Source organism: Grammomys surdaster, unplaced genomic scaffold (assembly GCF_004785775.1).
Source record: "Grammomys surdaster isolate TR1022 unplaced genomic scaffold, NIH_TR_1.0 137, whole genome shotgun sequence".
In the NCBI taxonomy this organism is placed as follows: domain Eukaryota; kingdom Metazoa; phylum Chordata; class Mammalia; order Rodentia; family Muridae; genus Grammomys; species Grammomys surdaster.
The window spans coordinates 13975802-14001306 of record NW_021604595.1 but is presented as its reverse complement, the minus strand read 5'-3'; the positions used below and the strand labels follow the sequence as shown (position 1 = coordinate 14001306).

General features: G+C 45.6%; 1 protein-coding gene across 1 annotated transcript in view; it reads right to left on the bottom strand.

The window, feature by feature from the left end:
* The window catches only part of Lyrm4 (LYR motif containing 4), a 131952-nt gene that overhangs the window by 837 nt on the left and 105610 nt on the right, over window positions 1–25505 (bottom strand). The window lies entirely within an intron of this gene.

The following is a 25505-nucleotide window of genomic DNA, read 5'->3' as shown; positions in this document are numbered from 1 at the left end:
CTGCAGGCAGAGCTATTCATGTGCAGAGCTCTCTACCCTATGAGAATTCCTTCCCCTACAGACAGTAGCCTGTGCAGTGCCTATGCTGGCGTTGGGAGTCTATGCTCACCAGGCTCCTGCTCCCTGTCTTTCCTGCCTCTTCTGTTGTGTCCTTTTAAACTAAGAGTCTCTGTTGGTATCCTAGCTCCCACTACCTCAGATGCTGCAGTAGCAATGCAGGGCTGTCTTTTCTAAAACAAAGAGTAGTTGTCATGGTTTCTCACTAACGGTACTTCCTAGGCGATCCTTTAAGGAACAAACAGAACTGGGGAAGAAAGTGCTGAGCATTAGGATGTCCGTCTGGATCTTAGCACTTGGACACTCTCTATGGACCATCTGGGGCGAGAAATTTCTCTTTACAAAGGCAAATGAGAGCACACTCCCAAAGGCCAGGGCTGCCACCCAGAGTGGTCATGTGTCAGAACCCAGACTCTCTAAAAGGGTTCCCCCCTACTAACCCCCCACCACAAGGTTTCTCTTTGAAGCCCTGGCTGTCCTGAAACTTTGTTGATCAGGCTGGCCACACACTCAGAGATTCACCTGCCTCTGCCTCTAGTGTTGGAACTGAAGGCATGTACTACAATGAAGGGCCTTCTCCATGGTTTTCTGCCTTATTCATGCTGTGGCTTATAGAGAGGGGAAGAGCAAGGGAGTTTGTCCTTAGCAAGGAACACAGTCAGTGTGGCTCACTTGTACCAATGTTGGCAGTTGCAGAGGTCTCCTGACTTCCCTGTTTCCCCATGCGTTTGTCTTGCATGCAGTCTGCACCCAAGCTTGCAGGCATCAGTGCAGCGCCCCCTTTCCAGCAAAGGTGGGAAGGAGCACTTTAGGATAATCTGGAAGAAACCAGTGAGGAACTTGCTTCTGTGTCTGTGGTCTTGTGTTCTCACTGGCACATGGAATGCCAGGTGGATGAGACCTTGGAAGCTGCATTTCTCAGAAGCAGAACTTGACACTTTGATAAATATGGCTTGAACCTTCTTTAGGTCTGTAGTTAGCAAGGTAGAGCTTCTGTGCTCGTTCACTCGTTCACTCATTCACTCATTCATTCTCTGAATCTCTAAGGAATCATATCACAATCCCAGTGAATGGATCCAAGGACTTCTTTGGGTGTTTCAATGCGACAACCTAAGTTATTGCTGATAGATTACAGCGCTTTTCTCAACCCTGAATATTTGAAATATATATTAGTAAATTGTTTGATGCTCTTTAACTCATTGAGGAGCTGGTTCTGAAGGCTGAGTTGCCCCCAGTCCTATTTCAAACTCAGGCCTGTTTATCTCAGCATGTCTCCAAAGGCCCCTTGTCTATCCATCCCTGTGAGAAGTACAAAGGAGAACAGAAACCAGCCGAAGCATGAGGCTGCCATGGCCTGGAGACTAGGAGAGCAGCTTGTTGGAGCAAAAACCTCATGTCCTTGAACACAGCTGGGAGGTAAATCATTCCCAGGCACCTACCCAGAGCAAGGCTCTGCTGTTTGTCCCATGACAAACATGAAATGCCTGTGGTGGATGGCTAATTAGAAGTCTCATCCAGGAGCAGACATTCTTCCTGGCCCTTCTTCTACAGCATACGCTCTGGCTGACTGTTCTGGCTCCAGGAGCTTGCCCAGTTGGTTTCTGGATGTTATGTCTGATCTCATGTCCTGTCTTTTTACTGTTTTAGTTTTTTATTCCTGCTTGCTGTATACTTAATAAATGTACTCCTTCAAAACCAAAAGCACAGCTAGTGTGGATTCCTCTCATCTCAAACAGACCCATGGGCTCACTAGCAAATTGTTTTCAGAAAAGTTAAAACACAAATAGTTTTTAAAATAAAGTAACCAAAATCACTACTTTTTGGAAATATCTACATAACTGGGCTACGTGACATATATGTGACTTTATTTAACTGTTCAAATGGGTCAACTAGGTTGGAGTGTGTTTTATATTTGGTCAATTTTGGAGTGTTAACAGGAGCTTTTGTTTTCTGTTTTTTTTTTTTTGTTATTTTTGTTTTGGTTTTGTGAGACAGATTCTCTCTATATAACCCTGTCCTGGTACTCACTAGGTAGACCAGGCTGGTCTTGAACTCACAGAGATCCACCTATCTGAGTGATGGGATTAAAGGGTGCCCTGTTTTACAGGCACCCTTCTGGGCAGCTTTGACAGATAAATGCCCTATGAGTGATTGACAGAGCTCACCATCCTGTTCACAAGGCTCCTATGGGATGGGATTATATAAGAGCTCTGTAACAGCTGTTCTACAGCAGATGAGACTGCTGAGAGTCGCTCAGAGATTACTGTCTTGTGAGGAGCAGAGACTGAAGGCTGAGAAGAAATTCATATGGCAGACAGTTTGATCTGGTAGGTGCCCCTTTATGCTCAGCTTCTGTAGAGAATGTACTATCATTTGCAGATCTATTGTGGATGCCTCTGGTAAAATTGTGTGACCTCAGAATGGCCTAGGTTTGGGTTGATGGAGTGCTGGGCCATAGTCCCATATCTATCTGAAACAACGTTGGGAGGAAAGCCACCTGCAGGGAGAGGGCAGGAAACACCTCCAGGTACCTCAGGACATTCGTTCTTCCTCATGTCTCTGATATCTGTTCCTTGGCTAGATTCTTACCAGCTGCTCAGGGACCTCACACTACAGAAAAACACCCCTGGCTACAAAACCTACAACCACACAGATACCCTAGTAGTTCAGAAACCTCACAGCACAGAGGTACACTGGGTCAGAGACTTCACACCACAGAGCTACCCCACTAGCTCATAGACCTCACACTACAGAGGTACACTTATTTCAGGAGATAAGTCAGCCGTCTGCTCCTTTCTCTGAGTAGCCTGTAGACCACACGTAGTCAGTGCCTAGGCCCTGGATGAGGTGATACATGCAAGTCCGTGCTGTCTTCCCCCACTCATGCCCCACTTCTGCTCACAAGGCAGCAGGGTGAACTGTATGCATCACATCACTGAGTCCTACAGTCTTGGCAGACAACAGTGCCAAGCAGACCAATGAGTACTGAGGATGAAGGATCTGAGGGCAGGGGCTCTGTAGAGAGATGGAGACAGGGAAGGTTTACAGGCATAGTTAGTCACCATTATACAGCAAACAGGCATTTGCTGAACAAAAGACCTAGAGGGCAGCCCCACTTGCCATTCAAGCTGAAGGGTGAACGTCCCCTGTTCTGGCAGACCTAGAGGAATCCAGGTTAGACCTCTCAGAATCATTGGCTGTCAGTGCTCAGAGAAGCTGGAGCTGGGGCAGCAGGAGGGACAGGCAGCAAGGGCAGCAGCACAGAATCACAAGAGGGTTTGATCCTTGAAGCTCATCCTGGAAGCAGAGGGATGCATCATGGGATAGAGAGAATAAAATGAAGATGACATGGGCTACATCCTGATTCTTGAATCAATGTCTGTACAGAGGACCGATGAAGACCCGTGCTGCAGGAACCTGTTCCAGTTCCATTTCTACTGCTGTGAGGACATTATTATAATTATTACTATCGGTATTGCTTTTATTATTATTTGTTTTTTGAGATGAGGTTTCTCTGTGTAGCTGTGGCCTGGAACTCATTTGGTAGGCCAGGCTAGTCTTGAACTCAGAAGTCTACCTGCCTCTGTGCTGGGACTAAAGGTGCTTACTACCACTGCCTGGCATGAGCAATTTATTTTAGCTTACAGTTTCACAACTATTTTCTAGCAGGGAAGTCAGTTGATAGGAACTTGAAGCAGCTATTAGTCCAGGGCCAAGAGCAGAGAGGGATGAATACACGTAAGCTTAGTACTCTCTACTTAGTAGAATTCTCTACTTTTATACAGCCTAGGACTCAAACTGAGGGAATAGTGCCCCCGACTTTCAGGCTGGGTCTTCTTCCCTCATCAGTTAAGGCAATCAAGGCAATCTCCACAGTCATGCTCACAGACAAACTGGTTTAGACAGTCCCTCATTGAGACTGCCTTCCCAGGTGATTCTAGCTTGTGGTAAGCTGACATTTAACATAATCACAATCCGTTATCCCAGGCCAGAGAGGAGGGGAGTAGCTGAGGCCAGCAGCAGCGAGGAATGAGTGCTCCAGTCTAGCTGGCATGGAGGTGCAGCTGCAGGACGACATGGTGAAGTACAGAAATGGACATCAACAACAGCCAGATGGAGACTGATGTGTGCACATGGTCCAAGAATCACAGGAACGGAGGGGTCAAGGCATGGCAGGGTGGCAGTGGTGGTGGGCCCCTCTACTCTCCGTCCAGGGCCTGTTCCTCGATAAGTTAACATGCACTTTATTTCATGAATTATCCATCATTGTAATGGGTGTAATTACATTATTATAAAATTATAAGCCTCTGTCATTGAAATGAGAACATCACAATGGATAACTGTGGACTGCTTCTTTTTCCTTATTAGGATCAATGTTTTGATTAGAAGTTTATAGTCTAGTTTTCCTCATAGTTATAGGTACCCACAGATGTGTTGGCTGACATCACTGGTGGATTTTCTGGCCACAGGCTCTACCACAGAGCTAACTCTCTAGCTCAGTGGTGACCCCAACCATAAAATTATTTTTGTTGTTACTTCATAACTGTAATTTTGCTATTGTTATGAACTGTAACTGTCTGATATCTCGATACCTGATATGAGACCCCCGTGAAAAGGTCATTCTACCCCCAGAGACTGTGACCCACAGGTTGAGAACCACTGCTCTAGTTCCAGCTGTGCATGCCTTCACTTCTCTTCATTTGGTGTGCTGGCTATTTTTATGTTGCCTTGACACAAGCTAAAGTTATCTGAAAAGAGGGAACTTCAATTAAGAAAAAATGTCTCCATAAGATGTGGCTGTAGGGTATTTTCTTAATTAGTGATTGACGGGGGAAGAGCCCAGCCCATTCTGAGTGGTGCCATCCCTGGGCTGGTGGTCCTGAGTTCTATAAGAAAGCAGGGTGAGCCAGACAGTAAACAGCACTCCTCCATAGCACTCCTCCATAGCCTCTGCACCAGCTCCTGCCTCCAGGCTCCTGCTCTGTTGAATTTATTTCTTGTCCTGACTTCCTTCAATGATGGACAGTGATATGGAAGTGTAAGCCAAATAAACCCTTTCCCTCTCAAGTTGCTTCTGCCATGGTATTGCAGCAGAAGCAATCCTACAACACTTGGCCTTCTTTCTCCTTGGTATATGAACTGGGGGCTGGAACACCAAAGCTACCTGACACAGTCAGATCTGGGAGTCACACACTAAGAATGGGGGTACAGAGGAAGTACCTGGATTTCTGAGGTTCATGGAGCTGCCCTGCTAGCCCAGGGTACCCTCCTTTAATTGCATTATGGTACAGATACTTATATTTTGGAGTGATTATTTTAGGGGGGTCCTGGGATTGGACTCAGGGCTTTGCACATTACATGCAAGTGCCCTGCCATTGGGCTACTAAACTCCTAGCCCCTGCCCTGTTTACTTATACATAGGTTTAAATGTGCAGGGGCTATAACTGACTCACACAGTGTTTGACAGCATGCAAAGCCTTGTATCCAGTCCTTATAAACCAGGAACACCCCTGTCTCACAAGCACTTGGGAAGTAGATGCCGGAAGATCGATGCGGAAAGTCATCTTTGGTGCACACTGATTTCAGGTCCAGCCTGGGCTATGTGAAACCCAGTCTCAAAAAAACAAAAACAAAACCATCCAAACTAAAGAAAGTGTGACCACGCACACACACACACACACACACACACACACACACACACACACACACACCCAAAGTATTTAAATTTGGAATTGTAACTTGCTCATTCTATTTAACTTCATATTATGATCATTCACCATTATTTGATCTAATGTCTCTTTCAAGATAGATTTTCAATTGTGTGTGTGTGTGTGTGTGCGTGTGTTTATGTGCATGAGTGCAGATGCCCTCAGGGGCAAGAGTTGTCAGATTTCCCTAGAACTGGAGTTACAGGTGGTTGTGAGATACCCAAGCTGGGTTCTTGGTCCTCTACAAGAGCAGAAAGCACTCGTAACTGCTGGGCCAGCTCTCCAGCCCCCCAATGAATATCTTTGATAGCAGTATAGTACTTCATTAGAAAGATGTGTTGTTATGTGTTTAGTTGTTTCACATTATAAACATGTAGCCTCCTCCTGGTTAATGCTAGGCTAACATGTCTTTTTGTGTGTGTGACTGATATTTTTGTTAATGAAAGTTTCTAGAAGCAGAGTTACTGGGGATAGGTATGATATTCCTAAGACTCCCTAGGGAGCTTCCAAATTGCTTTCAAAAAAGGTTTGCTTGTTTTTCCAACTTATCCTCCCTCTGGTGGCCTGTCTGAAGGCTTTGTGTGATATAAGCATATGAGAAATGTGTCTTGCCCCACATAACAGGGTACATGGACTTGGGTGTGTAGAGCAGGAACAAAGGCATTTGCTGCTGCATTCCTAATGAACTCCCCTCCCGCCCCCCACTTCACAAATCCCAGTAACCTACCTAGGGCTGGGAAATGGACAGAGGCCAAATGCACCCAACTTACAATTCACTTTGACCCAAGTATCAGTTATGTTTTTTTCACTGTTTGTTCCCCCCACCCCCAGAGGGGGTCTCTCTCTACATACGTAGTCTTGGCTGGCTTGGACTCGATCTGTGGATTAGGCTGGCCTCAAACTCTTATAGCTCTTTGGCCTGTCTCTGCCTCCAAAGTGCTGGGATGAAAGGTGTGTGCTACCACCTACCTTCTAGCCATCAGTCAGGTTTTTAAAGTCCATTTAAATTTTCAGTGCTGGGCCAAAATCCAGAGCCACATGCATGTTATATTAGACACACTCCCAACTCTTAAACAAATCATTCAATTGTGCAATTTTATGGCTTGGGGTGGGGTTTATGCAATCAGATTTCGATCATGTGAGTAGTGCTAAGTAGATGTAAGGGTGAATGAGATCTGCCTGTCTAGAATCTTACCTGTCCTACAGTCCTGCCCTAGCTGCCCACTGCCTGTCTTTGAATGTCTCACACATTCAAAGCTCAGTCTGTGGGTCTCAAACTCCTGTGCCTCTCTGCCTAAATGGGCCTGTTTTGGTGACTGATGGATGGAGGAGCAGAAGGGCACGGAATTTCTGAATTGTGTTGCTCTCATAGCAACACAGGACAGCTCAGGGCTGGACGGGCAAGTGGGTAGTGTCCAGTAAGTGTCACCTACCACATAATGATGTTCTGATTAAAGACACATGTCCTACGGGATGGTGGCCCTATAATATCATATTGCCTAACAGCTCTGTAGCTGTATTAGTTTGTATAAACAGAGTCTATGATGATTCCACAGCAATAAAATGGGCTAATGACAAATTCCTCAGGACATACCTATCCCATCATCAGTGATGCATGGCTTTACTTGGTGACTCAAAGTAGTGGTGTCTTGCAACCTGTGGCGGTAAGGTTCTAGGTTGGTTACTGTGAAACCTAGATCTGCTGTGATTAATTAAGTGTATAAATACAGACCCAATGAAGGCAAGCTGACAAAAACAGCAGTAGGACAACCATTTCCTGCAACAAGAATGTCCACTGAACAGTATAATGCTGGCTGAGCAGAGAGTTTTACGCCATAATCCAGGGATACAGGGATTAACCCAGAACAATTACAGAATAGGTAAGGGAAACATTGAATTTACACAGGGAGGGAATTCCAAACAGCTATCTCAATGAGTGCTATGGAACAGAGCCCATAAATGTACATCAAACTGTCCAGTTGCATTTTTCAGGGATGTATCAGGCCCTGTCAGCATATGCAGGAAGTTGGGATTCAGGCTGCAGCTCTGATGACACAGTATGCTGCTACTAGGCTGAAGGTTAGACAGTCACATCAAGGAAAATAAGGAAGTGCAATTAGCAATTTCAATTTACAGTCTCCTCAGAATCCACAACTGAATTCCACAGCCAGGCCAGACAATTACTGTTCATAAATTGGCCATTAAAATGGATCACACTTTTCTTCTATAAACTTCCAGAATTGGCATTAGAGTCTATTTGAAAAAGACAGGTAATTCAACTGCAAGTGGGATCCAAGAAAACAGTATTATCTTGGTCCTTGAGGTCTTTCCTGCTAACTCTTCAGAAGTGATGTACAATCACCCTCCAATGTACCTGAGACTCAAGGGGAGGAAAGCTGAGCTCAACAGCCAGAAGAGGGGGTAGAAAGACCTGCTAGTGGAATGGATCTGCCCTGCCAGGAACCCTAAACCTGCCCCTGCTACTTCCTGCTTGTTTCACAGAGCAGCAGGGAACCAACTAGACAACAGGTACTGGGAACTATACCTGTTCTAGCTATGCCCAGAGTCCAAATGAAGGGAGGAACATGGCAAGTGTGTATGAAAGACTGCTTATGAGCATGGCCCATCTCAGTCATGATGCGTATCAACTTTGGCAATCTTCGAAGGCCACTCTCTTTCTACCTGCAACAGCCTATGGGTCTGTAATGATTAGAGTGACATGCCAGTGTTATGGGTGATAAGGCCATGTGGCTTTGAATATGAGGGTTTTTTTTTTTTTTTAAATTGGGTTGAACTTGAGAAGTGACTGCTCGGTTGGTTCTTATCTTCTCTAGAGTTGTGGTTCCCTACCCAGGAGGGCCCTTGTACTCTTACCTGGTCTGGGGGCTTAGTGGGAAGGAAGTGCTTAGACACTGGAAGTGACAAGAGAGATGAAGACTTCTGGCTGTGCTGGTAAGATCCAGGGTAGAATACTGCTGCTTGCTTCCTTGAGGTTACTAAAGCTGGCCAGGCATGGACACTTCCTGGGCAAGTGGCAGACGTGCCTCAAAAGCATGTGATGATGCCATTACTCTCCTCTGAGGAAAGTGACAGGGGCATCTGACAACCATTTGCTATATGCCAGGTGCTGCTCTAAGTGCTTGAGGAGTATTTCATGTAAGAGAACATAACTCATTTTGCTTTAATAATCAGTAAAGGCATGTCCTTCCTCTGATGAGCATGTTCTTCCATTTCACACAGTATCACAGTGATTCACATTGAACATATGATAAAAGCCAGTGCAGTACCAACTGTCACAGTAACTAAACCCACACCAAAATACAGCCGTAATCAGAAAGGTGTGGTGCTGAGATGGCTCTGTGTGTAAAGACAGCCACCAAGCACGGCAACCTGAGTTCACTCCAGAGTGGAAGAACTGATCTTGCATGTTGTCCTCTGATATTTACATATGCAAACATAAATGTAATAATATTTAAAGAACAGAAAGAAATATGCATGATCTTCAGGAATAAACTAGAAAACTTAAAAATCTAGGCTGGGTCTGGTGATACAAATCTGTAATTCCTGTACCCAGGAGGCAGTTTGTCAGCCTGGGATACAGTGTTTTCAGACTAACACTCTATGTAGTGAGACTGTTTTAGAACGCCAAAATAACAAAATTATCCTTCCGCCTAAACTTAGAAATTTAGACTACCCACTCACCTGCAAGGTTTCACGTAATAGCTCCAGACTAACCTACAACTAGTTATGTCGCCCTGACTGGCCTCAAACTCCTGGAAATCCTGCTTTAGCCTTCCACATGCTTGGATTACAAGTGTGAGCAACTGTGCTCTGCTTCTAAAACTGATTTTTAATGAAATGTGAGATCAGCCATCTCACAGAAAGGCTAATAAAGAAGAGGATAAGGCTGCAGGTAGAGTACACGCTTACGACCCCAGCCTCTAGTTGAGGTAGGAGGACTGAATTGAAGCCAGCCTGGGCCCCACAGGAAAATTTGATTCAGGGACAAGACAAAACAAAGTCCCAGACAGACAAACCACCAAAAGACAATGATATCAAAACAGAGAGCACTGTGAAAATGAAACTCTGAAATCATTTTTGGGATACAACCAAAATAGCAGGGCGCTCGCCAGAGGTGAGAGGTCAACAGAGCAGAACCTTTCACACTGGACCCTGACATCAATTAGCTGACAAACATAGTCTTACTCTTGGGGATTCGGGACTAGACTTCAAGGGGTTATTAAGAACATTTCTCTGAAGTATCCTACAGATCCCCTAAGTATATGGCAATTATTGCTTTATATTTCTGTCTATTTTAATCTAAAAATGTTTTTCCCTAGGTGATCATGAATTTCTGGGAAGATACACTGAATTTCAGAAGCACATTTTAAAGCTCTCCTACTCTCTCAACATGGCTACACTTAACAGGGGACTTGGAAGGTAACAGACACAACAAAACACCTTTGAGCTACCAGTTAATGAATCTCCTGTGGAATTCCAGCTTGAGGCCTCTTCTCAGAGAGCTGCCCACTCTCGCTGGCCTGTACTGTAGAGGGGAAGCACAGTATCAGGGCCTCTGGCTTATGCCAGAGCTGGACAGCTTGTCCACTGCAATCCACTCAGCCACTCTCTGTGACACCATGGTAGCCTTGTCACCACTGCCCATTCTGTCTGTATGCCCTGAGTTAGAGACACTGGGGCCTTCTTAATGAGGACAGGGGTGGTGACATAATACTTGTCCCTGTTTAGTAACTGGTCCTGGCAGAGTAAAGAATAGCGCTGGAGTGGAGCTGACTGGTAGAGCAATTGCTTAGCAATCTTCAGGCATAATTATCAGCAAGGAAAAAAAAAAGAAAAGAAAAAAAAATCAAATATACTCCCTGCTTTACATCCCACACCACGGCTAGCGATTATTGTTGTCATCCTTGCTTGTAGGACAGAGAAAGCAGACACAAGTGTGTGTGCTCTCATTAACATACCTCTGCACCCTGTGTACACTGGCTGTCCATGCAGGATTAGTGATATAGAACACTTTCTCTCAAGTGTTCTGGTTTGGACAAGGGGTGGCATGGTTCTATAACTCTCACCTGCTGTCACAGCTTTCTGGGCCATCGTATTGTATGCCTGAATGTCCGATGTTCAGTTACAGAAGTAAGCCCATTACGTGAGGGCCTTTGTGTTCCAGGGGGAAATATAACTATTTTAAGGGATCCTCTATTTTTAAGGGGCCTTTAAGGAGCCTGAAGTTACAGTCAGAAGGCTTCACATTTCAACAAACTTTTGGTTTCTGCTACAGGGGCAGGTCTGATTTGAACGGATGCATGTGTAGGCACAGAGGCTCCTAACAAGTCCATATCCCTAACTGGGGGGTGGGGTAGGGGTGGGGGGACAACACTAGAGTTGCTCATTAAGGAAGCCATGGCATGAGGGGAAGGCAGGCAAGCCACTGCTTTTTTCTTGTGATTGACATTCTTGGGTAATAGATGACAAGGAGTATAATCTAAGGAGATTTGAACCAAGCACTTACCCTTACTATTATTACTGAATGAGTACTCTTTAAAACCAACCAACCAACCAACCAACCAACCAACCAACCAACCCCAGAATGGAGTAGTTTCTCATCAAGTCCTTCTAGGAGGTGAGGCCACACACAGCAAATGAGATGGAGAACCTGCAGGTTATGGTGCTGCTGTAAGACATGAGGGCCAGTGCACTGCTCTCAAGGGTTGGTGCTTGTGGATGCTTCGAGCTCTGGTCTAGACCAGCCCTCAGGGTAGGGAGGTAGTTAAGAACAGGAGACAGGAGCAGACAAGAGACTGATGGGAGGGGCTGGGCAATGAGCAAAATGGTGCAGACTCAGGGCTCCAAGAGGAAAGTCTGTTTCTACTATGATGGAGATGCTGGAAACTACTATTATGAACAAGACCACCCGATGAAGACTCACTAATCTGCACCACTCCCAATTTGCTGCTTAAGTATGGTCCCTATTGATAATGGAAATTTATTGTCCTTACAAGCCAATGCTGAGAAGATGACCAAGTTCCACAGCAAGTACTTCATTAAATTCTTGTGTTCCATTTGCCCAGATAACACGTTTGAACACAGCAAGCAGATACAGAGATTCAATGTTGGTGAGGACTGTCCAGTCTGGCGATGGCGTAAGAAAGGCCATCTATACCATGGACCGGGTCATAACTGTGTCCTTTCATGAATATGGAGAGTACTTCCTGGAAACTAGGGACCTATGGGATACTGGGGATGGAAAAGGCAAGCACTTTGCCCCTAACTACCCACTCCGAGATGGGATCCATGATGGGTCCTATGAAGCCATTTTCAAGCCAGTCATGTCCAAAGTAATGGAGATGGTCTAGCTTAGTGCAGTGGTCTTACAGTGCGGCTCAGATCCCCTGTCTGGGGATTGGTTATGTTGCTTCAGTCTGACCATCAAAGGGCATGTTGAGTTCATTAAGAGTTTGAACTAGCCTATGCTAAAGGTGGAGGAGGTGGCTACACCATCCGTAATGTTGCTCCGTGCTAGACTAACGAAACAGCTGTGGTCCCGGACACAGATCCCTAAAGAGCTACCATACAATGACTACTTTTGAACCGAATTTTAAGCTTTACATCAGCCCTTCCAATATGACTAACCAGAACACTAATAAAGACCTAGAAAAGATCAAGCAGAGGCAGCTGTCTTCTCCCCCAGTTCCTCCCTTTTCCTTACTCTCTCAGATTTTATACTTTTCATTCCTCTGTGTATTTATAGAAAATACATTAAATATAATATCCCCAGGGACTAGGTAGGAACCAGGGTCAGGGCCCAGGGCAGTGGTGCTGGAAGACCTCTTTCTAGACCTCCCTTGTCCATCCTGTCCCCATCTTAGTTTTGAACCATGTAGGGTCTGAGTGGAAAGAAAACAACCGGAAGACAAAAATTCTGAGTGCCTGCTCAGGAGCTCTGTTAAGATGCCCTTATTAGGGTCTCTAGAAGGGGTGGCTGGGTCTTCTTGGCCCAGAATTTAGGCTTGGGTAATATCAGCCACTTTTAGATTTGTTCTGCTTATACCCTTCCCACTGGTCTTGGGAAAGCAGAAAAACTTAGATTTCCCAGTCTTCCCCAATTCTGCAGGTGGAGGTTGTTAGCCTAGTTTCCTTTTTGAGATATTTTCATTTGTAAGACTCTTTGTAATAAAACAGCACATTTCTATAAAAAAAGAAAAGCAAACCAAAGAGCAGGAGACAGGCACTTGTTCTAGCATATTCTCCCACCTCTGCTGGGCTGGGGTAGAACAGGTCAGACAAAGACACAAACATGCCCAGCTGGAGTCCCTAGGAGTCTCGTGGAGCATTGCATAACAGGCTCTGTGAAATGAAAGCATCCGAACAGTAGTCCAACTCAGGCACCCGGCCCTTCTTGGAACTGAGCAAAACCTGAGACCCAAACATCACGTCAGAGTAAAACTTGGTGCTTTGCCAGGCATGGTGACAGCAGAGTCTGGGCGCACTGCCAGAGACAGTGTTCCAATGGAGGTCATGCTCCTGTACTAAGGGTGAGACCCAAGCTTGGTACACGTCAGCCCTTGAACTCAACACTGAGGTCACCAGCACCTTAGCAGCAGGCCCTGTCCCAATTCAGTTAGTGACAAGGCTGTGCAAACACTCTCCATCCTTCCTTGGTCACAGGCCAGAATGAGCAAACTCCTGTGAGGTGGAAACTTCTAGTTCTTTGGAAAGTTAGTTTTATCAATTGATGTTTTGCTGGAGCACATGGGTGAAAAGGTATCTTGCTAAAGCAAACTTTTGCTGAAGCAAACAGGTGAAAGGATCTTTGGATATAGCAGACATGTGAAAGGACTCTTGATAGAGGAGTATAAATATGATCTCACAGACGGTGGGAGACGAGCACTGAGCCTTGGTTTGGTTTGTTCTGCCTCCATATTCTTTGATAAAAACACACAAGTATTATTCGCCTTACATAGCATTGTTGAGCTTAACTTGTGATAGCTCCAACACTGAGAAACACTTTCTTCGTGAGGTTCCTCCAGCAGCTTGGTGCTGGGGCCTTGCCTCAGGCAAGTTAGCGAGCCTGGTGGTTTCTTCAGAATTGAACTCCAGTTGCTGATTGGTGCCTGATGTTGGCTTGCTGAAAGGACTGGACTGGAGCTGCCAGTTAGTGTGTGGTGTCTGCCTGCCTAGAGGGCTGGTCCGCAGCTGCTGAATCATATCTGGTGTTTGCTATGGGACTGAACTGCTGCCCAAGAAGATCAAGATCTCCCCCAAAGAACTATGGCTGAACACGTCCACTTACCCCATATCCTAGTAACTTTTCTTTTCCAATACCTCTGCTGGGTGGTAGGCTAGAGGAGAGATTGAACCTTTATTAAAAGTAAGTTGCAAAAAAAAAATTTATGTCTCTCCTCCTGACTGTCTGTCTGTTCCCTGCCCTGGCGAGCATCTCGGATGAACAGTGGAGCACTAGGCTGCCCTAGCTGTCTACTCCCTCAGGACCACTATCACTAGGGTGAATGAGAAGGCAAGCTCAGAGACGCTGCTCAGACCACTGCAGATGCTCCAGCCTACCTCTGCTTAGCTGCTTTCAGTCTGTCATTGTCACCAGCTGGTAACTGCCCAGCACCTTACCTGGCTGGAACAGCTCTGTCATCTGCACTACTTTATATGATTCTCTAGGTTTTGGACTTTGTGGGCTTCCAGAATTGAGGGGTCATTACTAAGAGTCATGGTTTCCTCAGTTCTGAACACAGAAGAACCCAAGCCAAGGTAAAAGCCTCACAGAGGAGTCAGTGCTATAAGACTCTGAGTAGGAGTCAGGGTCACACTCATTTTCAGATTCAGGCTAAGCAATGCCCCCATTTACTGGCCCCTTTCAAAAGCTGCCTTGGGAAGTTTGATGAAAAACTTCTCCATGATTCACAGTGAGTGTCCCCTTTTCTGGTTGTGCTCAATCATTTTGTACATCCAGTGCTTTCTGGAAGTTTCTCTGGGTGCATTCTATCCCAAACTATTCCTAACAGGATGCTGACAGCTGGCAGCAGGTCCCCTTCCTGTGCCCTCATTTCTGATGTCAATGAAGAACATGCTAGAGAGGCTGGGAAGCAATAGAAACAAAGGACTAGAGTGTCAGTGGGAAGGTTCCCACAGCTGTTCGCCTGATGGCCACCGGAGAGGTTCCGTCCTTGGGGCCCACAGGTTTGCAGTGGCTACCTTGTGCCCCTTGCTCATAGGCCCACAGGGAGCTGTCAGTGACACCCAAGGACTATAGGTATGTGGTTAGCAGTAATTACTTTCCAATACTTTAGCATTGGCAAGAATGACATCACAATCCAGGGTCACTGTGACTAACTGCACTCCCCCATATCTCTCCCTCCACCAGTCAGGTTGTAGAGCATACAACAGTCACTGGGAGAAAAATATCACTGTAATCCAGACCGCCTGGCAGGGTCTCAGAGGGTCCCCAGTCCTATGCTGAAAGCTGTGCTGGAAGCATTCAGAAAGAGCTGACAGGGAAGTGCAGGGATCCAGGACATCAGCAGCAACATGGACAGGGGCAGAACACACTCTGTTAACACAGGCATCAAAGAGCCACTTCCTGATTGTTCCCCCAGATTCCCCAGGTCACAGGGTTAAGGAGACATCAGAGTTCATGTGCAAGATTCTTGCCTTTCTTGAAATGTCTGGGAAAAGGAGACTCTTGCCTAGGGGATAGGACAAAGCTATCTATACCAGATTTGTGAAAATGTCAAGCTATACCATCCCTAAATAAATAGCTGCTCCCTATGGCCACACCTCTTTCAGATGCCTGGCCCTCACATTCTTGAGTGTTACTGTCTCATTCCACCCAGATGCCCCATGCTTACAGTGACTTGTTAATGCCCCTTACTCTGCTTTCCAGCTTGGCCATCTTTCATTCAGAATGACCATGACCAGGCCTCAAAGACAGTGCAAAGTCTTGTACATCAGCCATAGGGATGTGGCTTAGGAGGAGTCTGGGCTACTATTGTGAAGGGGTCTAGTCTGTAGGGACAGGCTGCTGGTCACATTGCTCTGGCTTCTCTCTTTTCAAGGAAAGCAAGAGGCCATGGCCCTTAGTTTACTGTAGGAAGTTACTCTGGATGGGGCAGGAAGAGAGGGCAAAAGTGGAGCTGAAATGCCAGTGGCCCTCATGAGGCCAGGGCTTTTCCTTCCTTGGGTCAGCCTATTGGTTAGTGGCTCTGTGGCACCCCTCAGCTCTTCTCTCAAGGGAAGTCCTGGAGCTAACTTAGTATATGGGAAGTTCACTGTGGACTTTGGAGGAAGTAACACCTTTACCAAGGCCCCCCAAGGCTGTTACTGAGTTTCCCTTCCAGTCAGATACCAAGTATGGTGGTTTGAATAGGAGTGGCCCCATAGGCTTATATTTGAACGCTTGGTCGTTACAGAGTGGGGCTACTTGATGGATTATGAGGAATGGCCTCATTGGAGAAGTATGTCACTGGGAGTGGGCTTTGGGCTCAAGCCAGGCCCAAAGTCTCTCTCCTTCTGCTTGTAGACCTTGATGTGGAACTCTCACCTCCTCCAGCACCATATTTTCCCATGCTGCCCTGCTTCCCATCATGCTGATAATGGACTAAACCTGTGAAGGTTTAACCTCTAAATCTTTGCAAGCAAGCCACAGTTAAATGGTTTCTTTATTAAGAGTTGTTGAAGTCATGGTAACTTTTCATAGCAATAGAACCCTGACACCAAGTAAGAGAAGCATCAATAGCTGAAGGCCTCCTTGGGCCCCTAGCAGAGGTGTCAACGTCTGCATCTGAGCATCCTCCACCCACTTCTGTGCTCACAGTATGAGTCACGGCTCCCAAGACATGCATTGGATGGATACTACTTTTGGTGGATGAAACCAGTCCCTACCAGCCAGCAGAGGGAATGAGCTAGGTCTTGAGCCACAAACCCACAGTGGCTGCTCTTCACCAGTGCTCTGCAATGGCTAGGGACACTGGTTCTTTCTGCTTTTCACTGCCCAGAGCAGCTCAGGCTGATGACAGGACCCTGGCCAGCCTTGGCTGGACAAATGGTCCTGGCTTACATTCCCCTACCCTACTGAAGCAGAAATTCATGATAGGCAGTTTGGGAGAAGAGGAATTGCTCCCACATTACAGTGAGAACACACATTAGGGTTAAAAAGAATATCAAGTTAAGACTTTGAGGGTGGGAACAAGTGAACCTAATAAGAGACAGACAGAGGCTCTGAGAAGTAAGGCCAGTGTTGGTGGGCTGGCTGCCTAGATCCATGGACCCTCTGTGGAGCACATGCTTGTGTACATAATATTGCTTTGTGATGGTTTGTATATGCTCGGGCCAGGGAGCAGCACCATTAGAGAGCATGGCCCTGTTGGAGTAAGTGTGGACCATTGGATTAGGTGTGTCATTGTGGGCATGGGCTTTGTCCTAGCTTCCTGGAAGTCAGTCTTCCACTAGCTGCCTTCAGATTAAGACAGAGATCTCTCAGATCCTCCTGCACCATGCCTGCCTGGATGCTGCCATGTTCCTGCCTTGAGGATAGTGGACTGAACCTCTGAACCTGTAAGCCAGCCCCAATTAAATGCTGTCCTTATAAGAATTACCTTGGTCATAGTGTCTGTTCACAGCAGTAAAACTATAACTAAGACATGCTTCTAAAGCAACTAATCAGTAGATGCTAAACTGTAAGTAAAGGCAGTTTCGAAAAGCCTCCATCCATTTTAGGCGATGCAAATTGCCCAAAGAATCAAGAGTTAAACACAAGGTAACTAGGAATAGTTGTAGTTCCATCTTGACAGCTGTGATAAGTCAGTGATCCACCATCATGAAGCACAAGCCACCATACAAACGTGAGAACAAAGAGTATAGTCAGGAAGACAGCTGCAAACAGTCAACTCAACATTTCCACTTACTAAGAGATCCCCAGATGCTATGGGACTTACAGAATATTCAGATCAACATATAAGTCAACATATAACTGTAAACTAGGATTTACAACCCTAAAAGAGAATATTTTTTCATGGTTTTAATTAATAAACTATATATGGCATGTGCACCTGAAAATGAGCATGTTTCATATCCAGTCATTCATCATTTGCAGATCCCATACTTCACTAAATTGACTGAAATCTCTTTGTAAGGTCAAAATCAGCTGACTGTGGTGGCATGATGCACACCCTTAATCCCAGCATTCAGAAGGCAGAAAGAAGCAGGTGGAGTTCTGAGTTTGAGGTCAGCCTGGTCTACAGAGCAAGTTCCAAGACAGCCAGGGCTAAATAGAGAAACCCTGTCTCAGAAAAACAAACAAAACAAAGCAGCAGTCATAGCATTTTTGTCTTCTGTGGTTGTTGACTTGATGCCTCATCTGTACCGCATGGCTGTGTCTCTGTTGTGAACCTTTGTTTTGTTATTAAGGATTTCCTGCTTGAGAATGCTCATATGTGGATGAACAAATGTACCTTTACTTTTTTTCTGTGTAACTTGTTGCCTTGCGTTTTGTTGTGATCTGCCTCCCAAGTGGTGGGATTAAAGGCGTGGGCCACCACCACCCGGCTTGGGACTTTTCTTCAATTCTAGTTCCTTCAAATAAGTTCTATGATGTACACTGACTTCATACTTCCACAGTAGCAGCTGATACTGTTCTGCATTTTAAAGTTTCTACAGTATTACTTATCCGATCCTTGTACAGTCTGGGTAGCAGATATCCCATCACCACCATCATCACCATCACCACCACCACCACCACCACCACCACCACCATCACTGTAGTGGTTTGAATAGGGATGGTCCCATAGGCTCATATACTTGAGTGTTAGTCATCACGGAATGGAACCATTTGAAAGGATTACATGAATTAGGAGGTGTGGCTTGGCTGAAGTAGATGTGGCCTTGTCACTGGAGGACAGGCTTTGAGGTTTCAGAAGCCCTTGCCAGCTGCAGAGTCTCTCTCTCTCTCTGCCCGTGGTCTAGGATGTAGTTCTGAGTTACTGCCCCAGTGCCCTGTGTGCCACCATGCTCCCAGCCATGATGCTACTGGACCAAGGCTCTGGGACTCTAAGCCAGCCTCCAGGTAACTGCTTTCTTTTGTAAGGGTTGCCTTGGTTGTGGTGTGTCTCTGCAATAGAACAGTGAGTAAGTTCCTTACTACCATTACCCAGACCACTGCCACTATCTCTACAGGTACCGTGATCACCCAGGCCACTGCCACTATCTCTACAGGTACCGTGATCACCCAGGCCACTGCCACTATCTCTACAGGTACAGCGATCAAGGATCTAAATGTAAATTTATTTATCCTCAAACTTCATGGAGTTTAAACTTAGCACTGTGAGTTGAAGCTTATGTTTAAATTAAAAATTTTAATCTACATACAAAGTCTTCATTAATCCCATAAATATGATATAGATTAAAAAGTTTGTGTAAAAAAATTAAAACAAAGAACCACAATCCTTCACCATAAACTAGCTTTTAGCTCTGCATATGAATCCTGGGATAGTTTTAAATGGCCAGGCAGTCATTGGCTTCATATGTAGACTCATGCTGTCTGATGTTACTAGTTGGAATTTTTTTTTTGGTCCTGGGGATAGAACCTAGGGCATTAAGCATGATATGCTGTGCCCTAACACTGAGTTAACCCAGCCCACTAACTGATATGAACTGAAGTTTGTGGAAAAAAAAAAGCCTTGTTAGATTCTGATCAGAATTCTCTGACTGAGGAGAGTTGGAATGTTGCAAATCCAGAGCCAAATTATCTTGGGCTATCTTTACCGTTAATATCTGTTCATTGCCACATTTGCCTGATCTGTCATCCTTGTGACTATCATGTGAAACCTTTTGGGAGGTATTAAGAGATAATTAGTAACCATTAACCCAAAAGCTAAGAATGCTGTCAACACTTGAAACCTACAGCAGAGATTTCCCCACTCTCTTGCAACCTGCTTACCTGATGTTTTCACCAATGTATCTACAAACTGTTTAGACTTTCTTTTGCTCTTAACTATAAAACATGGTATTTAGGGCAAAGTGAACTGACACATTCCTGGACAATGGTCACTCATATCTGGCTCCAGAATAAACCAGTTTTCTTTGAAGTGAAAGCTTTGTTTTGTGTAGACAGTGAGAATTCTATCACCACACAGCAAACACTGTCTCTTAGTAACTTGAGTCACAGCCTCAGCTAAACATGACTGACTAGGGCTGCTTGGTGTGGTAGCTCAGCTTGTAATCCCAACATGGAAGAGGCAGGGGCAGGGGCAGGGGCAGGAGAACAGGGGGGAAGGGGGACAGGGAGGCAGGGAGGCAGAGAGGCGCAGAGGCAGGGGCAGGGGCAGGGGCAGGGGCAGAGGCAGATGGGTCCCAGCTCTGAGGTCAATCTGCACTCTCTAGGGGTCTCCAGGTCAGCCTGGGCTTCAGGGTGAGACACAAGACTTTCCTCATCCCTGTGTATCTCTGCCTCTTTGCTCTTTTCCCCTCTTGACCCAGGTGTGGTGCTTTGACTGAGAAATCTGCCCCATAGGCTCACCTGCTTGAGCACTTGATCCCCAGCTGGTGGTACTGTTTGGGAAAGTTAGGAACTTTAAGAGGTGGGGTCTTGTGAGACAAAGTATGTCACTGGCTTTGAGGGTTTACAGCCTTGCCTTACTTCCTGTGTGTGGACACGACCGTCTATGATTCATCCGCCAGCCTTCCATCCTACTGCCTCTCCTGCTGTTATGGACCCCGCCTCTCTGCAGCTGTGAGCCCAAGTAAACTAACTTTTCTGCCTCGAGCTGATTTTAGCCATGGTATTTAGTCACAGCCATAGCAAAGGAACCGACATACCACTTCCTCTAGGTGGAAAGCATGGCTTCAAGGACATCAGCACAAATATAATCAAGAACACACTGAAGCCTCTGTGGAGGGAGCCTTCCCTAGTACCGCTAGCTCACTCCCCACAGTGCAGTGCGAGGTGCCTAAGTGCCTGTAGCAACCCCGGTCCTTGGCACTGTTTGTCTCAGCACACTTGCTGTCATTTGCTTTATGTAGTTTATGTAATTGCCTCCAATGAGAGGGTCAGCTCTGTGCGCATGTCTTCATGGCCTGAGATACTAGGGAAGTCATACTTGGTCAGTAGAGTGGTGTTCATGGTCCTTCATATGTGGCTGATGCAGACACAGAAGGCCCTTGCTCTGCTTCAACATATCTTAAGCTGCTGGTGCCACCCACAGAGATACTCCAGGCCACGGCAGCCTTCCTTCCGAACACGTCCTGCAGTGGCTCTACAGTTTACTCATCCCACTCCAACTTGGTCTTGTCAAGGCTGAAAGTAAAGGATGGGTGTGGTCTGCATTTGGGTGGTGGACAAACACCTTGTTACGGTTGGAATCTTAGTATCCCAAGGCCCGCATAACAAAGACTTGATCATTGATGTGAGGCACTGCTGGAAGGTTCTGGAACCTTTAGGGGGCAGGGTCTAGAAGAAAGTTAGGTTACTGGGAGTATGGCCATGAAAGGGATATTGGGACTTCTTCCTTTTTCCTTCTTTCTTTGTTTTCTGGCTGCCATGAGGTGAAGAGTCTTTCTCCAGCCTATGTGGTCCGAAGTGAGATGTGACCCGAAAGCAAGGGAGCTAGCCAACCAGGGACTGAAACCTGTAAAAGAATAAGTCCACACAAATATAGCCTGACACTGGCTAACCTCCACATCCCTCTGCTGCCAGCTTCACAGACAACTCACAAAGGGGCCACAATCTGTTCCAGTGCTTGGCATAGTACTCAGTCCCTTTCTGATGAACACTGGAAAGAATTCCAAGAAGAGAACTTGTCCAAGATCCCAGGTAGAGTCTGGTAGGGTGGGGAAGCCAGAAGGTGGACTAGGAGCCAGCACAGGTAAATATGGCAAGGGAGGGCTCTCTCTCTACGCTGCTCCCCCAAGCCGTTCTCATGGACACAACACTTTGATGACACTCATGAACCAACAAGCTCTGGATCTGGAAGAGTACTCCCGGTCTACACATAGGAGTTCAGTGACAAAAGGGGTTTTGTTTTGACCTGTCAGTCTCAAATACAACCTGATATAGACATTGTCCAATTTCTGATGTGTTTTGGTTCACACAGCATGGATTATCACTGCACTCAACAGCAAGAGAAAGAAAACCCTGACCCTGGATCTAACCCTGACAATGCCTGCCAGTGTGTCAAGAGACTATTCCATGATAATTTGTAGCGATGTCACCTTTTGCCTTTGCTATGCTCAGTTGCTTTTCTCGAGTGACATGTTCCCATCACTCAGCTTTTCGACACTAATATAGGAAGCTGTGGAATTTAAAACACTTAAATTTAAGTCCTGAGTGTTTTTAATATGCAGGACTTATAGTTGCTGTTACTGTTAGACACATCCTGAATTATGCTAAGGCAAAACTGGCTCCCCAGAGCTTCAAGAACACACACTTTCCTCTCCACTGGAAGAAAGTGGTGGAAGAAACCCTTTTCATCCGAGGTCCTCAGGAAGTGTCCTGGACAAGCAGGGCCACCGCTGCCAGTAGTACTGATGCCCAAGCTCAGCGACTAGAAGCAATTACTTCTAGATGATGAAGAGATTACAATGCAGCTGCTATAAATACTCACACATTCAAGAAATGCGAACTCCAGAAAGATAAAGCCTAAGGAAATGTATGTAGAGCAGTGTAGGAGTGATTTTGTGCAATTATACATCAAAGAAATGGACACATATGGTCATACAAAAACGGTGGCTGATGATGTTCACAGTGGTACAGCTCACAGCCACAAATGACAGAAAGAACCCAGATGAGGTTCAGTGAGGAAAAGATGAACCAATGGCAGGAAAGGTGGCAGTGAAGGAGGTATGCCCAGATGGACCACTAGTCAGAAAAGGACTGAGCTTGGACATAAACTACATTGATGACCCGGATAACAGTATGTTAAGTGAAGGAAGCCAGACATAGAAGTCACACATTGTATGACTCTGTCCATCTGAAAATGCTAGAACATTCAATCTGTAAAAACCAGACACAGATCATTTGTTTGAGGATGGAGAGAGAAGAGGAGAGAATAAGGAGTAACTGAACGGCTGTGAGGTTCCTGTATGGTATCCTGAAAATGTTTTAAAGGTGATTTTGTTGATTGCCATACACAGACTACCCTAAAAACAGGAATATCTTCAAATAGGTATATTTGTGGCATGGTGAATCTCAGTAAGGATGTGAAAGATCCTAAATGAGCTTGCAGTTGTTGCTCCAATGCCATCTGGACTGTGTTGCCCTGTGTGGCATGGGGGCCACTGTACACTTGAGACATGGCTAGTCCAAATTGAGATGCTCTGTGAGTGTAAGATTCACACAGACACACTGAGTTTAAGAGAACAGAACCCTAAAACTAAACTTGCCTGATTTTTTAATTTTATTATTGTTGCTAAGTAATTTAAGATTCCATGGCTGGCTTGAATTTATACCTTTTATTGTACTTCCATTGGAAGGTACAAAAATATTATCTTTTAAAATCATTTTTTAACTTTTAGGAAGTTTTTTTTTTTTAAAGATGGCAAACTACAAACTGTATTACTGTGCAATTCACCATATTGACCCCAATTTTGTCTTTGAAATGGGAAGATGACATGTGCAGTCATAGAGGGACTATGTGCTCCTTGCCTTGGTTCAGTTTTCCTGGTGGTACACACTTGCAGAACTACAGTGCAGTATGCAAAGTGACATTTACACATTTACATTTTTTCTCTGTGACCACCCATCAGCCCTCCATTAGAAGAGTCTGGGGATACAATGGGAAGCAGCATCTGGAAGCTGCTGATTCTCAGTAAGATAACTAGTTCTCCTCTAGGAACAATAAAACTTAGGTAGAACCCAAATGCAGGCTTCTTCCTCACTGTACGCAGAGGGGTGGTTCACGGCATCTGTCAGCATGCACAGAACTGCATCTTGGACACAGTACACCATCATCTCACATCACCCACACACTGCCGCAAACTGGGGGTGCCATGGACTTGCAGATTCAGGGTGCACAGTGGCCTGGTAGACATGAGCTCTCTGTTTCTAGCACACCAATCACTAAAGGCTAAATGAAGCTGTCAGGTTTGACAGTAGCTGCACATACTCCCCTCGAGGAAAGTCAATGAGACAAGGCTGCCAGCTGACTGACAGCCAATAAAAATGACTACCCTTCATTTCTGCCTTTGGAGGGGCAGAGATGATGTCTGAAGATCTCATAGTCCACTGTGAATTACCTGACAGTCACGAAAACGAGGATTTGGAGATGGTGCTCCATCCCCTTCTTCATCTCCAGGGCCATTCGAAGAACACATCTTCAGAGTCCTCTGTTCACATGCCACACTCACTCCACCTGGACATGAAGCACTGTGTGGGAGAGGATCACCCTTACTGACTGGCTTCCCATCACTCTTTTGAGGAAGTTCCCATTTCACCTATCTGTAATTTACCATGCACAAACACTCACAAAAATGGCATTATATTTGTTGAAAATTCTAAAGGTAGGAAAGCTTCTGAGTGGATTCACCAGGAAAACTTAAAAGAAAACTGTCATTCTAAAAACCAATCATGGGAGGGAATGATGACTGATTACTTTTATCTCACGCTTTCCAAAATAATTTTTTTAAAGAAAGAATAAGAAAGTGAACATGTTGGAAAGCAGATTTCAGATAGTCTTCATTGTCTGGTAGGGGCTGAAGAGAGAAACCTGGGAATCCTCTAGAAGAAGCAGACAGACTGACATGGGTTTAAACACCGCACAGCACTACCATGAGCTATGAAGGCTCAGAAAGAGTCCTCCTGTGTCTGGAGGTGTGTCTCAGTGGTCAGTATTTGCCTAGTATTTGCAATGTCCCTGCTTTCATCCACAACACTGAAAAGAGGAATGAAAACAGAGCTCCTGATCCATCCTTTCCATCTGCGATCCCACGTCTTCCATTCCATGCAAGAAAGACTTCAAAGGACTTCCGACTGCGTGGATACTGGGGTCACACAAGAGACTAGAACTCATTTGATCTGGGGTGTTGTTTACACATCATGTTTTCTAAGAATACATGTTGTTGGCTTACAGACAATTCTGCTAGACTCCTTCCAGGGGCTTAGTAATAGATTACATCATCACCTGCACCGCCACCAGATGCAGGTGGCCTGGTAGTCCTAAAAGGACTGACTACTCACCACCTCAGCCCCACTCCTCTGTCTCCCCCATCTCCCTTCTCAATCTCAGTCATTCTCTCCTTTCTTATTCTTAGCCACTCTCCTCTCTTCCTCCATGTTCCTGGTGAGCCTCTCACTCTCTCTTTCCCTCTCATTCTCTCTTTCTGTCCTTTCTGCTGCTCTATCTCCACGTTCTCTGCCCTCATGGCTCTGTCTGCCTCTATCACTTCTCCAGGTCCTCATTCTCATCCCTTCTGTCTGTCGCATGGTGTGGTTTCTTAGGGAGACACCTAGGCACGGGCCTGTCAGGTACCCCCTTAGTCTCACTGCTGTTGCATGATATTTTATAACACACATAGCCAATAACCTACTTTCTGTCTCTCTGGACAGTCTATATGACTGGGAATATGACAGTCTATATCCATGGGAATCACCCATGTGTCATACTTAGTTTTTGGTATGCATCAGCTGTTCATGACTCTGAAATTATGGGACGGTCACCTGGGTTGTTTCCATCTTTAGGCCATTGTAAATAGTACTGCTCTGCACATTTACACACAAAATTTTGT